A 15780-nucleotide genomic window follows, 5' to 3' on the forward strand; every position below is an offset into this window, starting at 1 on the left:
TACAATTGTTTTATCTTATTGATGTATTGACCGCTTTGTAATTATATAATGACCTTCTTGTCTCTTTTTGACATTTTTAGTTTAAGATCTATTTTGTGTGATAGAAGGATAGCTACTCCTGTTTTTTTTTTTTTTTTTTTTTGGTTACCATTTGTTTGAATGTCTTTTTCTGTGCCTTACCTCTCAGTCTGTGAATGTCTTTAAGGCTAAAGTGAGTTTCTTGTAGGCTGTATATTGTTCAATCTTGTTTTTTTATACATTCAGCCATTCTATGTCTCTTAATTGGAGAATTTAATCCATTTAAATCTAAAGTAATTATTGATAGGTACGGACTTGCTATTGCCACTTTGTTTTCTGGGTTTTTTTTTATAGATCCATTGTTCCTTGTTTCTTATACTGCTGTCTTTTTTTGTGGTTTAATGTCCTTGAGTATCAGTATCTTTGATTTCTTTATTGTGTTCTTCTGTGTAATTACTTTAGGATTTTCCCTAGGGATTACCATAAGGCTTACATAAAACATCTTAACCTAACAACACCCCATTTTAAACTGATGACAACTTAACTTCAATAGAATTCATAAACATTGCACTTTTACTTCTTCTCCCCCTCACATTATAGGTTATTGCTGTTACAATTTACATGAATTTACATGCTTTTTATATTGTATAACTAAAAACAAATTATTGTAGTTATAGTTTTTTCCCTACACTTTTTTTAACTTTTGTAGGTGAGTTATGCACCACTATTACCATATTGCAGAATCTAATTATATCTTTACCATTACCATGAAATTTATGTTACCTTTTTATGTTTTTATGATGTCAATTAGCATTCTTTTACTTCACCAAAAGAACTTCTTTTAGTATTTCTTATAAGGTAGGTCTGGTGGTAAAGTTTTTAGTATGTATCATTTTCTTTTCTTCCCCATTTAAAAAATTGTGGTAAAATACACACAAAACTTACCATCTTAACCATTTTTAAGTGTACAGTTCACTGGTATTAAATACATTCATAATGTTGTGTTAGCAATCACTACCATCCACCCCCAGAACTCTTTTCATTTTGTAAAAATGAAACTCCAAACCCATTAAACAACAACATCCTATTCTTCCCTACCCCCAAACCCTCATATATCTGGAATCATGCTGTATTTTGTGTTTTTTGTGATTGGCTACTTCACTCAGCATGATGTCCTCAAGATTCATCCATGTTGTAGCCTGGGTCAGAATTTCCTTCCTTTTTAAGGCTGAATAATATTCCCCTGTATGGATGGACTTCTTTTGCTTATCCATTCTTTTTTTTTTTTTAAGATTTTATTTATTTATTTGACAGAGAGAGACACAGCGAGAGAGGGAACACAAGCAGGGGGAGCGGGAGAGGGAGAAGCAGGCTTCCCGCTGAGCAGGGAGCCCAATGTGGGGCTCGATCCCAGGACCCGGGGATCATGACCTGAGCCAAAGGCAGAGACTTAACGACTGAGCCGCCCAGGCGCCCCTCCATTCATTTGTTGACAGACACTTGAGTTGCCGCCACACTTTGTTGTGAATAATGCTGCTATGAACACCAATGCACAAATATCACTTCGAGACCCTGCTTTCAATTCTTTCAGCTATATACTCTGAAGTTGAAATGTTGGTAATTCTATGTCATTTTTTTTCTTTTTATGTATTAAGAATAGGTATTTTTGGTTTTTATGTACAATTTTTAACTTAGGCAAATGATATGTTTATCGTTTTTCAACATAGTATGTGGTTTGCAAGTTCATCTATGTTCCTATGTAGAATATCCAGTCCATTTCTTTCACCTGCTGCACAGTTCTCCACAGAGTGTAACTTGCATGTTTTACCGATCTACCCTCCTAGAGATGGGTGCCAAGATTGCCTCCAACTCAGTGCTCTCACAAATAAAGCTGCAGTACCCTCATACAGACTTGGACTTGAAATGCTGGATCATAAGGAGACATAAAAGAGTTTGGTCTACATTGCTACTCCCTGTGCCTGAAAGTTCCTCTCCCCACATCCTTACCAACACTGTGTTATACTGCTTTCTAATCTTTCCTAGTCTGAGTAATGGGACACGCACAGTTGTTTCATTTTACATTTCTCCAGTCATTGATGAATTAGAATATCTCTTTATATGTTTGCTAAGCTTTTGAGTTTCTTCTGTAAATTCCTTGTTTTTATCATTTTTTCAATTGGGTTTGCTGTCATTTCTTGTTGATTTGCAAAAGTTCTTCGTATATTCTGGATTTTAATTTCTTATGCTTTAGACTTTGCAAATGACTCCTATCATTGTCTCAGCTGTATTACTTTATGTATGGCATCCTCCATTGAATAGAAATTCTTAACCTTGATGTAATAAAAATCCATGAAATTTTGTCTTCTGGTTTATGCCATTTACATGTAGTTTAAGAACTCCTTCTCTCCCCTTAAGTACCAATGTTTTTCTGTTTTGTCCTATATATTTTTTCCTTCTAGCATAATAGCATAATATATTCCTTTAGCATAATATATCTTTTCCTTTTAGCATGATAGCTAAAATCCTTTTAGCATAAAGACCTTATTTAGGTCTTTAATCAGATGTGTGACTATGGCAAGTTGCTTAATGTCTCAGAGACTCCACCTTTGAAATGGAGATAATAGTAGTATCTAGCTAATAGGGTAGTAATGAGGATTAAATGGGTCAATGCATTTGAAGTGCTTAGAAGAGTACCTGTCACATAGTACCATATAAGGGATGGCTATTATAATGAAAATACATTTATTTATTTATTTATTTATTTATTTGCCACATTTAGTAAGTTATTCAACATGTGAAAATGTAGTAAAAAATTTAAAAGGTGATTCTAATAACTAAGTGTTGGTGAGAAACACCAACAAGATGGAATACATTTTGATTTTTTCCATATGTAGAGGACAAAGTATTGGCAGGGGCAAATAGAAACCCTGATATTGGCTGATTTTACATTTCTCTCCCTGTCACACTCACTCCTCCTCTTAATGAGGCACCCCAAACTTAGTGCAATAACTAACACCTTCCACCATGAAATTCTCTGGATAAGATTTTGAAAAAAGAAAACGGATTTTTAAGTCCATAGCTGTCACTCTGTTCAGACATAGTTCAGTGCAATCAGATTTCTGTCATGCAAGAATCTGGACAGAGCAGGGTTTTCCTGCTCTGAAGTTGTCTGATCTTTATTTGTCCTTCATTTCGCATTCCCACTTTCTGTGGTAGGAGCTGAGAAATGGTGTAAAGACTGATACCTGGATGGCAGTAAAGGAACAAGGGTCATGACTGTCTAAGGAGATCCAGTAGAGCTTCCATTCTGTCCCCACTCCTGGGCACTGTGCTTCTTGGAAGAAGGAAGGGGTTATTCAGGTTCAATCCCTGGAATAGGGCATTGAACGGGGAAAAGAAGGTCTACCAGTAAATCTCATTTATCCATTTATGTGTTTATTCATTCATCCAAATGCCACTACTCATACATGCATTCATTCATCCCTTCGTTCAGTACAAGCTCCTTGAGCCAGACCCCTAGGGTACATAGACCACTGGAAGAAGCACCTGCCACCCCCACAGGCACTGGAGCCTTCTGTGTACCAGGATGGGACAGGAGCTGCATGATGTGGTCAGTTCAACAGGGGGAAAACAGGCCCAGTGAAATGATTTTGACTAGAGACTTGGAAAGCCAGCACCAAATTACTTTGTAGCTTTTGTTCAACCTCCAGAGCATTTTGTCTTGGTTCTTGATTTAACTAATCTAAAATTCACTTGGAGATACAAGGTGTGAGACAGTCTAAGTAAATTTCAAAAAAGAGAAGTATTTTACTGAGGGAGAAATGTGCCTGCTTGTAGAATGACACACAATGCAAAGCATGTGATACAAAGATGTTATGCAAAAATCAAAAACAAAAACAAACCCACCAAAACTAAAAATTAAGACAAAGATGCCAAAGGTCAAAACCCCTAACACATAAGGCAATCTTACAAAATCAATAAGAAAACCACTGAGATTTTCCTATCACATAATTACTCCATATACCCAACTGTTTTTGAAATGAACAGAGATATAAATAGAAAGGTCATAGAGGAAATTCAATAGCCATTAATATAAAAATACTAATCACAATAGTAACAAGAGAAATGTTAATGAAAATGAGATATTTCTTTTGCCTGATAAGGCAGTGGAGAGAATTTATTTCATTCCGTTAAGTGAAAATACCCAGTGCAGGTAAGGATGTGGCAAACGATGTTTAACAATCATCTATGAAAGACACCTGCCCCAGAGCGTCCCCTTCTTTTCTTTGCACTTCTTACAAGTTTTCCTCAGAAGGAAGTCTTGGTGCATTTTCTCTGAAACGATGTCACACTCCAGTGATTTCCTCCTGTCACTTTGATGCCTGAGACAACTTCAGGAAGCTGCCTGAGCACTGTGGCGTTCACACTTGACCTCACCCTGGTACCTTGTCAAGACAACTCTTTCACCCTGCAGCAAATAAAGCAAATGCTTTATTTGGTTCCCAAAAGGGAGAAAAAAAAGGAGAAGTCACTCCCATAATTTAAATTTTGAACATGTGTCTTTATAAAATTGCAGAAGTTCAAGCAGCTTCGTACTTCTTCTGTTTTGTCAAAATTCAGTTTTCTTTATCTTCACCAGGAAGCAAGGCTCAGAGTTGTCCTGAAAGTAAATATAATGGGCATCACTAAATGTGACCACAGAAAAACTGCAAGGATGTTGTCCACAGCTGTGCTCATCATGAGGGAGAACTAGAAACTCCCTGGAGGGCCAGCATTCATTTATAGCAGTGAATAAAATAGACTGCTTCTACCTGCTTTTGGGGGGCACCTTTTGTATATTGATGGTAAACAAGGGGACAAACAAGAAGCAAACAAAAATGGAAACCAAAAAACCCACCCCATAATGTGCTGTAAGTCAGCTTGTAACCGTTCGCAAGAACCAACTGCGCGATCTCTTCCCAATTCCATGATGAGTTATGTAACATCAGTACCTTGAAATCAGACATGGTTGGAGCACTTACACCAGGGAAATTGGCAAATGCTACAAATCAGGACTTACTTTGAAAGCCAGTTGTTAAACACTTCCTAGGCCCCCAGTGTTTGTAGTATGTTTGTGAAATGGAATATTAAGCTGATACCGATATTCACATCATGAGAAAAAAAAGTCTCATCATAAAACAGTATGTGCATGCAAAAAAAAAAAAATGAACTTAGACCCTCACCTCACACCATACACAAAGATTAATTCAAAATGAATCATAAGACTTAGATGCAAGAGCTAAAATAATAAACTTGTAGAAGAAAACACAGAAGGAAATCTTCAGACTTTGGGCTAGGCCAAGGAAATAATCCCATTTACAATAGCATCAAAAAAGAATGAAATACTTAGGAATAAATTTAACCAAGGAGGTAAAAGATCTGTACATTGAAAAGCACAAGAAACTAAAGACACAAATAAATGGAAAGATATCCTGTGTTCATGGATCAGAAGAATTACTAATATTAAAATATTCATTCTGCCCAAAGTCATCTACAGATTGATCAAATCAAGCCCTATCAAAATCCCAATGGCATTGCTTACTGAAATAGAAAAAAATTTTTTTTAATTTGTACAGAACCGTAAAAAACCTTGAATAGCCAAAGCAATCCTGAGAAAGCAGAATAAAGCTGGAGGCTTCACAATTACTGATTTCAAACTTTATTACAGAGCGATAGTAACCAAAACAGTATGGTATTGGCAAAAAAACAGATACACAGACCAAGAGAACAGAATAGAGAGCTCAGAAATAAACCCACATATATGATCAACTAATATTTGACAAGGGAGTTAAGAACAGTCAATACTTTAATAAGTAGTGCTGGGAAAACTGGATATTCACGTGCAAAAGAATGAAACTGGATCCCTACCTTACACCACTCACAAAAATCAACTTGAAATGGATTAAAGACTTAAACGTCAGACCTGACACTGTAAAACCACTAGAAGAAAACATAGGGAAAAATTTCCTTGACGTTGACCTTGGAAAAATGTTTTGGATGACGTGAAAAGCACAAGCAGCAAAGCAAAATCAACAAGTGGAACTACATCAAACTAAACAGCTTCTGCACAGCAAAAGAAGTAGTCAGCAAAATGAAAAGGCAACCTACTGAATGGGAGAAAATATTTGCAAATCATCTAACTGACAAGAGGTTAGTATCTGAAATATACAAGGAACTCATATAAGTCAATAGCACATGAATATTCATATGTAAGCGGTATCTGCTCAGGTTATTGACAGGAGCCTTTAGTTAAAAGTGTGGAGCCCTTTGCTTCTTATTCTATCCTGCTGCCTCCCTTTCTGAGAAGGATGCATCTCACCTGCGCGGTACAGGGTCTGAGCTGGGGGTCCACGTGTCCCCTTCCTCCCTTGACTGATTTGGATTTACCCACATCAATTTTCATGCCTCTACTTCCCCTTCTCCTTGAGTTGATCTCTCTGCAGAGGATCTCAGAGTTGCAGAGGCTCCTCCTCTCCTTCATTCTACAGGACCTGAAAAAAACCAGACTCCTTTCCAAAGACTATTACATACCAGAACACAAGGAAACAGCAGATAAAATTAACATTGTGGATGACGAGCTGATAAATAAAATGTGGTATGTCTATACAAAGCTATATTATTCAGCAATCAAAAATGAAGTTCTGATACATGAAACCTTGAAATATGCTAGGTGAAAGAAGCCAGTCAGAAAAGACTACTTATCGTATGATTCCATTTATGCTAAATGTCCAGAATAATTGGCCAATCTATAGGGACAGCAAGTAGACAAGTGATTGCCTAAGGCTTGGGCAGGGGTGGAGGGTTGTTGGTGAGAGAGGAGGTGCTAATAGGTACAGGGCTTCTCTTTGGGATGATGAGCATGTTCTAAAATTGTGGAAATGGTGGCACAACACTGAATATACTAAAAGCCACTGAGCTTTATACTTTATATGGATGAATTATATGGCTGTGAGTCATATATCAATAAAGCTGTTATATGGAAGGAAGGGAGGGAGGGAGGAAAGAAGAAAGAAAGGAAGGAGGGAAGGAAGGAAGGGAGGAAGGAGGGAAGGGAGGAAGGGAGGAAGGAAGGAAGGAAGGAAGGAAGGAAGGGAGGGAGGGAGGGGGGGAGGGAGGGAGGGAGGGAGGGAGGGAGGGAGGGAGGAAGGGAGGGAGGAAGGAAGGGAGGGAGGAAAGAAGGGAGGGAGGGAGGGAGGAAGGAAGGGAGGGAGGGAGGGAGGGAGGGAGGGAGGGAGGGAGGAAGGAAGGGAGGGAGGAAAGAAGGGAGGGAGGGAGGAAGGGAGGGAGGGAGGGAGGGAGGGAGGAAGGAAGGAAGGGAGGGAGGGAGGGAGGGAGGAAGGGAGGGAGGAAAGAAGGAAGGGAGGGAGGAAGGGAGGAAGGGAGGAAGGGAGGGAGGGAGGAAGGAAAGGGCACCAGCTGGCAGGAGCTGAGATTAAAGAAGAACATAGCAGTAAGTGGGGTGGAGTGAAGGATGTGTCAGTCACATCAGCAGATGCAAAGACTTGGAAGTGAGAGGGAGCTTGGCTCATTTCAGAAACTAGAAGTAGCAAACAAAGACAGAAGCACACAGTGGAATGGGATGAGCCAGGAGAGAGAGGGGACCAGGGGTCCAGCAGGAGCCTGACCACCAAAGCCTTGTAGACCAACTGAAGGTTAGGACCTTACCCAGTCAGCAAGTGAGTCTTAAGCTTGGGAGTGCCTTGAGCAGATTTGCATTTTAGAAAGACATTTTGGTTATAAAAGGATTAAGAGAGGGTAAGACAGGGGATGGGAACTCTTTATCAAGAGGAGGTTGTGGTTCCCAAGGGATGAAATGATGGTGGTCTGACACAGGGAAGTGGCACTGAGGACAGAGCCAGATAGATAGGAATTTAGGAGGAAGGATCAGCAACAGAGTGCTGATGAGGCGGGTGTGAAGGGCAGGGAACCCCAGGTGTCTGTTTCTAGTGGAGGGTGTTGCCATTTGCTGAGACTGTGAACCCAGCTGGCGGGGGGGGGAGGGGGTTGTACTGATGAATTGAGTTCTGGATGGACACGTTTCCAGTGGCTGCAAGATGCTCTAGGGGATACCTGAAGACAGACGCTCCCAGATCTTCTAAATGTCAGCATCTGGTAACCAAAAGATTTCAAACAAAAACTGGATTTCTGGCTTCTCTGGAAAATCAGAAGGTCTAGCCACCATGGGCTTGCATTCACTCTTTACCAGGGCTCAGCAAACTACAATCTGCACACCAAATCCGACCTTGGCTTGTGTTCGTATGACTTGTAGAGCTAAGATTTTTTTGTATATATAGGGTTGTTAAAACAAAGAACAGTGACAGAGGTGACACGTGGCCCACACAGCCTACAGTACTTGCTCTCTGGCCCTTTAGAAACATGTCTGCCTACCCTGCTCTTGACAGTCATCTGCTCATGCTGAGTTGCTGACACCAGCTTCCCAAGGCTCTCGGGCTCCCCGATTGCCCCGGTCCCCACTGCTCCCTATCACTCCCATCCAGCCTGACTCACTCGTGTACGGTTTCTTCCTGGCCCCCGGCTGGACCCTGACTAAGGTATTGTGACAAGTGAGAATAGGGCCAGAAGCCAAGGCAAACAACTTTCCAGAAGTAGGCAGGGAGAAGCCTGAAGAACAGAGAGGTCAGAGGAACACGAGGAGGGTTTCCTAGGTAAGAAGTTAGAGCATTTCAGGACACGAGTGGCAGACAGGGTGTCGGGTCAGCGGAGAAGCTGGGCTGGGGGAGGCTTGTGGAGGGAGTGTGGGGCCATGAGCTTCTCTGGGATGGGGAAAACTGGGAATGCAGATGTCAGATTGGACTGGGCTGGGGAACAGGTGGCTTGAAGTGTAGCTGTGAAGAAGAGGGCAGGAGATGGGGCAGCACCTGGAGGGATCGAGGGAAAGACTTCATCAAATGGGACAGGCTTGAGCCCAGAGAGGGAGAGGCAGAAGGTGGGGGGCAAAGCTGATGGGGCGGAGTCTGGAGAGGGGACAGGGACAGGCAGGACTCGCCCTCACCACGAGCCTGGTGAGAACAAGGCTGGGCGGGGTGAAGGTGCAGGTGAAGTGGGCGGATTTCTAGCAAAAGTTAAAAGAGTGTTTTATCCTGATGGCTTCTAATTTCTTGGTGAAATAAATGATGGGGCCACCTGCTGATGAGGGCAGGGGGACAGCTGGAGAATTCTAGACTGAGAAGGTTTGAGACACACGTGCCCCAGAATGGGGAAACTGAGAAGCGTTGCTGGATGGCTCTGAGAAATCCACCAAGCCTGGAGGCTGTGGCTCATGGGGACTCCAACTCTTCTGGCCTTCTCTATGTTCCCCTGTGCCCAGGGAGCAGCCTGGGCATGGTGGACAGGAACCTGAGAGTCACCGAGGCATGACCGTCTTCCCCTCCAGGGACACTGTATGCGTGAACCGACAGGAAGTCAGAATTCTTGGCCAACACAAACATTTGAATCACGTACTCCAACCAGAATTTTCAGCAGAACAGGAGATAGAAGTTCTTTCTTTGAAATGTGCTATGTTTAACACTTAAAAAGCAGAAGAAAAGAAAAGCAGAAGGAGCCCTTTCTTAAAATCTTGCCTTAAAACCAATGCAATTAAACATGAGTTCCAATTTATCATTTGCCAAGTAGCTCAACATTTTTCTTCAGTTTGCTGTATATCTTTTAAATTGGTCTTCCTATGTACAAATGGTTGCTTGTATTTATTTATCTGTAATTCAAGTATAATTGATATACAGTATTATATCGGTTTCCAATGCACAGATAGTGATTCAACATTACATACATTAGGAAATGCTCATCACGGTAAGTGTACCTACCATTTGTCACCATGCAAAGTTATTACAGTAGTATTCATTATATTCCCTACTCTGTACTTTACACCCCTGGGACTTAATTTATTTTATAACTGGAAGATTACAGCTCTTAATTCCCTTCCCCTATTTTGCCCATTCCCCCCAAAACCCTCCCCTCTGGCAACCACCAGATTGTTCTGTCTGTGAGTCTGTTTCTGTTTTGTTTTGCTTATTCATTTATTTTTAGATTCCACGCATAAGTGAAATCGTACAGTATTTGTTTTTGTCTGACTTATTTCACTGAGCATAACGCCCTCTAGGGCCACGCAGATTGTCACAAAGGGCAAGATTTCATTCTTGTTTATGGTTGAGTAATATTCTGTGGTGTATATACCACATCTCCCTCACCCACTCATCCATCGATGGACACTCAGGCTGCTTCCATAATTTGGCTACTGCAGATAATGCTGCAATGAACATGGGGGTGCAGATAGCTCTTTGGGTTAGTGTTTTCATTTTCTTGGCATAGATGCCCAGAAGTGAAACTGATGGTATTTCTCTCTTTTTCGAGGAGCCTCCATGATCTCTTTGCTTTAATGACAGTGGTCACACTTACTGACAATCACACAGATCTTGTAGCAACGACTTTCCCATTTCACCTCACAATGGCATTGTAAGGCAGAGAAGGTGGGGGCGGGGGGCACAGGTGGAAGGGGTGTGTAAATGCCACAAGTGATATGCCGCAGCCAGCTATGTTACGCTTCAGATAAACCCAAGTTATCCCAAGCTACCCTGTGAAATCAGAATTCTGAACCCCCCCCCCCCCCGCTTCTTGTGACATAGGAAAAGACGGGCGGGTGCCGTCGGCACTGGGAATCCCAAGGTCAAATTCCAGCTCCACTTTCTTAACTGTGTGACCTTGGTCTGAGCCTGGGTTTCCTCATCTGGGAGGTGGGTATTGACCGCGGGGTATTGACTACAGAGCGTACAGGGAGGTTCAAAGATCCTGGAGTGCACGTTGTGCACTCGTGTGGCAGTCAATAATAGGACTGATGTTTCGGATTATGATATGGAGACAGGAAAGGGGGACTTCAGAAGGCCTGGCCCTCATGTAGCTTTAACACCAGCTTTGTGACCTGAGGGGGTCCTTTTCCTGCCCTGGGCCCCCGTTTCTTCATTTACAAGAGGGAGCCGCTGGACCCAGCACTGACACCGGTGGGTCTCTGAGCCCCAGGTTCGGGAAGCTGCAGATGAGGGAACAGAGATCAGGGGTGTCCTGAGCCCTTGCAGGTAAGTAAACTGGTGCAATCTGTCACCGAGCCTTAAGTGGCTCTTGCTGACCTCTTCAGTTAGGCTTCTTTACGTTCTCTGTCTCACTCACCGGACCCACTTACAGTATGTGCTGTCAGTCGCTGTGCTAAAACAACAACAACAACAAAAAACCCCTAAAACTTCATGGCTTAAAATAACCAAACTATTATCTGTCCGGATCCTGCAGGTGGCCGAGGGTTTCTTCTGCTTCGTGAGGTACCAGCCAGGGTATGGGGATGGCTGGAAGGTCCAAACTGGCCTCCCTCACATAGCTGGCAAGTTGGTGCTGGCTGTCCACCAGGAGGTCGGTCCCCCGCGTGGCCTCCCTGTGCGGCTAGCTTGGGCTTCTCACAGCAGGGCACTGGCTTCCAGAGGTAGCAACTAAGAGCAAATGTTCTAGGAAGACGAAAGCAGAAGTTGCCAGACCTGCAACCCAGGGCCCAGAAGTCCCACCACATTTGACCAAAGCAGTCACAGGGCCAGCCTGTGTGTGAGGCAGGGGAAATACGCTCCATGCCCTTGATGCGTGCAGGGAAGGACAGAGCTGATACTGACCTCCTTTGAGGATGAACCACCGCCTGGGACATATGCATTTCCCCCATTAATAGTCAAGAAGACTCAGACACGGCGTCTCCTGTCTGAGGCTCCCCCTCGAATCAGGCACAAACTCTGAGGACTTGAAAGGCTTTCGTCCTTCTTCCGAACCCAGGCTGGGAGAGAGCTGAAAGGGTCACACTGGCCGCACCGCATCTCTGTTCTAGAGATACCCCACAGGTCACTGTGGGAGCCCGATGGGCTCAGCCCCGGGAGAGCTGCCTGTCCATGAAGGGATGTCCCGACTGCTCTGGGTCCATCTAGACCACTGTACAGGGGCCACACACTGGCCTCCAAGACTGTGGCTCCTTCCACTCACATGTGCTCAGCCATCATTCCCAACACATGACACTGTCACCATGCCACAGTCACCGGTCCCCAGGGCCGCTAGTCTCAGTGGCATGCTATTCCAGAATCATACACACCACACACACACACACACACACACACACACACACACACACACCCCAGAGCCTTAGGCTCTTGCATTAACCTCCGATCTCCTTCCCCCTGGTGAATTTGCCTTTGATCTTGGAGCTTTTGTCCTTTCCTGTCATCCTGGGCCACTCTGCCAGATCTTCTCAACCTTCAAAATCTGCAATTCGTCCCCTCCCAGGACTAATGGCCCCTTATGTGTACTCCCTACAGCTCCAGGCACCAAGGAGTCCCAGAACAGGCTGCTTTCATCAAGGCCTACAAAGCACATGTATGTTGCACCTTCTCCAAAAGCAATGCTCCTTGTGGGCATAAGTTTGCCCGACTAAACAGGGACACTCCAGAAAAACTGCTCCCAGTTCATCATTCTGGAAGCCTCTGGTCAAAAACTAATACATAACGTAAACTCTGTTAAAACGATAGCATAAACAAAACTACATGGTAGTCAGTAATTATTAATATCTGCAGAATACATTTATGTTTTTAGTTTTATTATGTTATGTTAGTCACCATACATCACCAGTTTCTGATGCAGAATATATTTAAGTTGATCTTCTACAGAGGAGGATTTTTAAGAAAACAAAGCAAAAACAAAACAAAACAAAACAAAAAACCCAGCACTGGTTCTGTCGTCCCCTCATAAATTTAGCTTATTCTCGGCTAAGTTTGAAGCCCCAGCCATAAACAACCCAACCCCAAGCCTTGCTTTGTTTCTTCATAACTTTTACACTTGATGTAATTTCACATTTACACCCAAATTGCAAGAATAGTTAAAAAAAAACACTCATGTTTAAAGAACACTTGGTCCAGATCCACCAATTGTTAACATTTTGCCTCCCTTTGTGTGTTCACTCTCCTCCTCCTCCTCCCTGTTGGATAGGCATAGGATTTTCCTGGACTGTTTGAGAGGAAGTTGCACACGTCGTGTCCCCAAAGACTTTCTACCCACTCCAGTGTGTAGTTTCGAAGACCAAGGACATTCTCTTACGTAGGCACAGCTCATGATTAAAATCGGGCAATTTAACATTCATCCCATGTGGCTTTCCAACCCATAGTCCATATTCACATTTTGCCAGTTGCCCTAAAACACTCCTTTGTGACGGGCATCTCCCCACTATCCAGATTTGATCTGGGACCATGCTTGCATCAAGCTGCCCTGTCTCTGCAGCTAATGTCCATCTGGAAGAGCCCTGAGCCTCTCTTGGCTCACACCTTGTCTTAGGCAGGTGGGTTTCTGTGCTCAGAGCCCCTCACCTTCCTGCCACACCTGCGGCTGACCCCAGTTAGAGCTGATGCAACTTCTTGGTCCCCTAATCTTTCGTGGGGCATGGCAGGAAATCCACCTGGCAGGCTCCCCTTGGGGTGAGAGGAGAGATACAGACCCAAGTGTTCTGCATTTTGCTATGACTTTTTTCCAGCCAGGAACATGTGATTTTGGTAACCCTATGCTTGTTCCTTTTTTACTTTAACCACATTTTGTTGTAAAAACAATGAGCTGGCCATGATGAAGGAAACTTCCTGAAAAGGAAAGAGAACATAATCCTCCTTTATCAACCGGTCTTGCATTTTACATAGTTGGTCCCTGTGCTTCTTCATTGTTGTTGTTGTTGTCTGCTTTTTTACATTTCCTAAAATGTACATTGCTCCCTGTTCCTCCCTCCACACCCAACACTCAGGCTAAGGTGCTGACATGACCTAGGTGGCTTGCGACAGCCGGTCCTCATCCTCCAGCACGTGGCTCCTGCGCAGGGCACAGCCCACAGAGGCGCTGGGACTGAATGGTACAGATGTGAGGTCCAGTCCCGGTACCACCCTGATTTCACTTCCCAGCACTGCTTACAAACGCGCCTCACTTTTGAGAATCTCCATCGGCCTGTGCCTCCCTCCCCTGCTCTCCATCATTGCCACCTGCTCTTCATCGTCACCCTTCGACAGCTTTTTCTGGATTCCCAGTGGGGTTTAAATCTGACAAAGACTCTCTCTCTGCTTGACTGGATTTTGCCAGGCTCCTGGACTTCCTCCTAGGCCCATCTGTGCCCTTCCTTGTAAGATCCAGTTTGAGCAAGAACGGCAAAGTCATTTGAGTAAAGACCTCCACCCTCCCACAACTGATTGAGCCCCTCTGCTGCATCGTTCCCCGGGTGGCATCTGATCACCCTGAACTGCCTCAGCAAGAACCCCTGCCCCTGATGCTTCCTGTTCGTAACTTTCCACTCACCCGCCCCTGCCCTGCTCCTCCACTCTAAACTCCCACTTGCCCATGCTGTATTTGGACTTGAGCCCTATCTTTCTCCCTCACCGCAAAATTCCATCGCCTCTCTCTGGATAGCCTCCCCTGGAGTAAAGTCGGCCTCACTATGCTCAAATAAGGGTCATCGAGTATTCTTTATCCTCTCCAGCCAACCCCATCTCTCCCAGTGAGTGGCTGTGTCGTCTTGGGCAGGTGACTTTGCCTTTCACCCTTGAGCTTCTTGACCTCAAATCCTGTGCCTCCCCCACACTCAGCCACCCACACTCTTAAAACCTTGTCACCTCCAGGATCTGCCTTACCAAGAAATCTTTAACTTAACCTCTTCTCTAACCACAACTTCCTATGGTTCCTGTTCTCTCATACACGTACCCTTACCCTCCCACTTATTTCCTACGCCATCAGGAGTTCTGGCCGTTCGGACCTGCCATCTTCCTTATTATCATCCCCTCACTGTCTCGACTTAATTCTTGATCCAACCAGGACACACAATCACTACCTCAGTCCATCTCTTCGCAATATCCTCTGCACACTGTCCTTCTGACACATCTGCCTGGAAGAACCCCAACCTGGACTCTGTCTAGCAATTCCACTTCTGTTTTTATGCCCAGCCTCCTAGAGAAATTCACCCAGGTGTGAGGACACCACAGCTTCATGGTGTCTAATGTCAGCTGGGCCCTCAGCACCCAAGGGAACTGGGTCTATAATTAGAAACCATGTGGTCAAGTCCCGGCTCGGCCATTTCAGGCCATGAAATGCTTGTTACCTCATCTCTGTAGGGCTTGGTTTCCTGACCGCCGAGGGGGAATCCCCCAGACGTGCTCCTCTCTGGATCAGGGCCTGGCACACAGCCCACCTTTGGTGATGCCAGCATCCGTGACACCGTGATCACCGTGTCTGGCCAGCCTGCTACATGTGAGCAAGCAGAGGTCTCCTTGAAACTCCTCACAGCTGTTTCAAAGCTTCATCATTGTTCCTCAGGCCCTCAGCCCATCTCTGCCTTCATCCTCCACCATCAGCCTCTGCCTTCATGGAGGAGACAGAGCCACTAAAGCAAGGTTTGGCAATCTGTCTCGTTCCTGTTTCCCTGCACCCTCTGCCCATTCTTATTTCCACCTTCAGGGTTTATCCTTCCCCTGCCCAAGGTTAATCCCTTCTCACGGTCTGCAGATCCAACCTGCCCATTTCCCCCGGCATCGGCTCCAGCAGCAGACTCCCTAGTGTCTTGTGCCTTCAAGCTCTCCCTCTAGGACACGCAGTGGGCTCACATCTCTCCTAACAAAAAACAAACACCTAAAGAGATTTCCACGTCTATGAAGATGGAGTCAATATACTTTT

General features: G+C 44.3%; 1 long non-coding RNA gene across 2 annotated transcripts; it reads right to left on the reverse strand.

The window, feature by feature from the left end:
- Positions 1 to 4163: 4163 nt before the first annotated feature.
- LOC114226640 (uncharacterized) lies at positions 4164 to 15467 on the reverse strand. Of its 2 annotated transcripts, XR_003612798.1 has the most exons (3): positions 15209 to 15467; positions 6377 to 6548; positions 4164 to 4678 (listed from the first exon to the last, which is right to left on the reverse strand). It is a non-coding gene; the product is annotated as an uncharacterized LOC114226640 (long non-coding RNA). The 2 variants fall into 2 exon arrangements; XR_003612797.2 differs by lacking the exon at positions 15209 to 15467 and having other exon boundaries at positions 6377 to 6990.
- Between the last annotated feature and the right edge of the window lie 313 nt (positions 15468 to 15780).

Source organism: Eumetopias jubatus, unplaced genomic scaffold, assembly GCF_037043125.1.
Source record: "Eumetopias jubatus isolate StellerSeaLion01/CBP00866 unplaced genomic scaffold, mEumJub1_p1.0 scaffold_1, whole genome shotgun sequence".
NCBI classification, from domain to species: domain Eukaryota; kingdom Metazoa; phylum Chordata; class Mammalia; order Carnivora; family Otariidae; genus Eumetopias; species Eumetopias jubatus.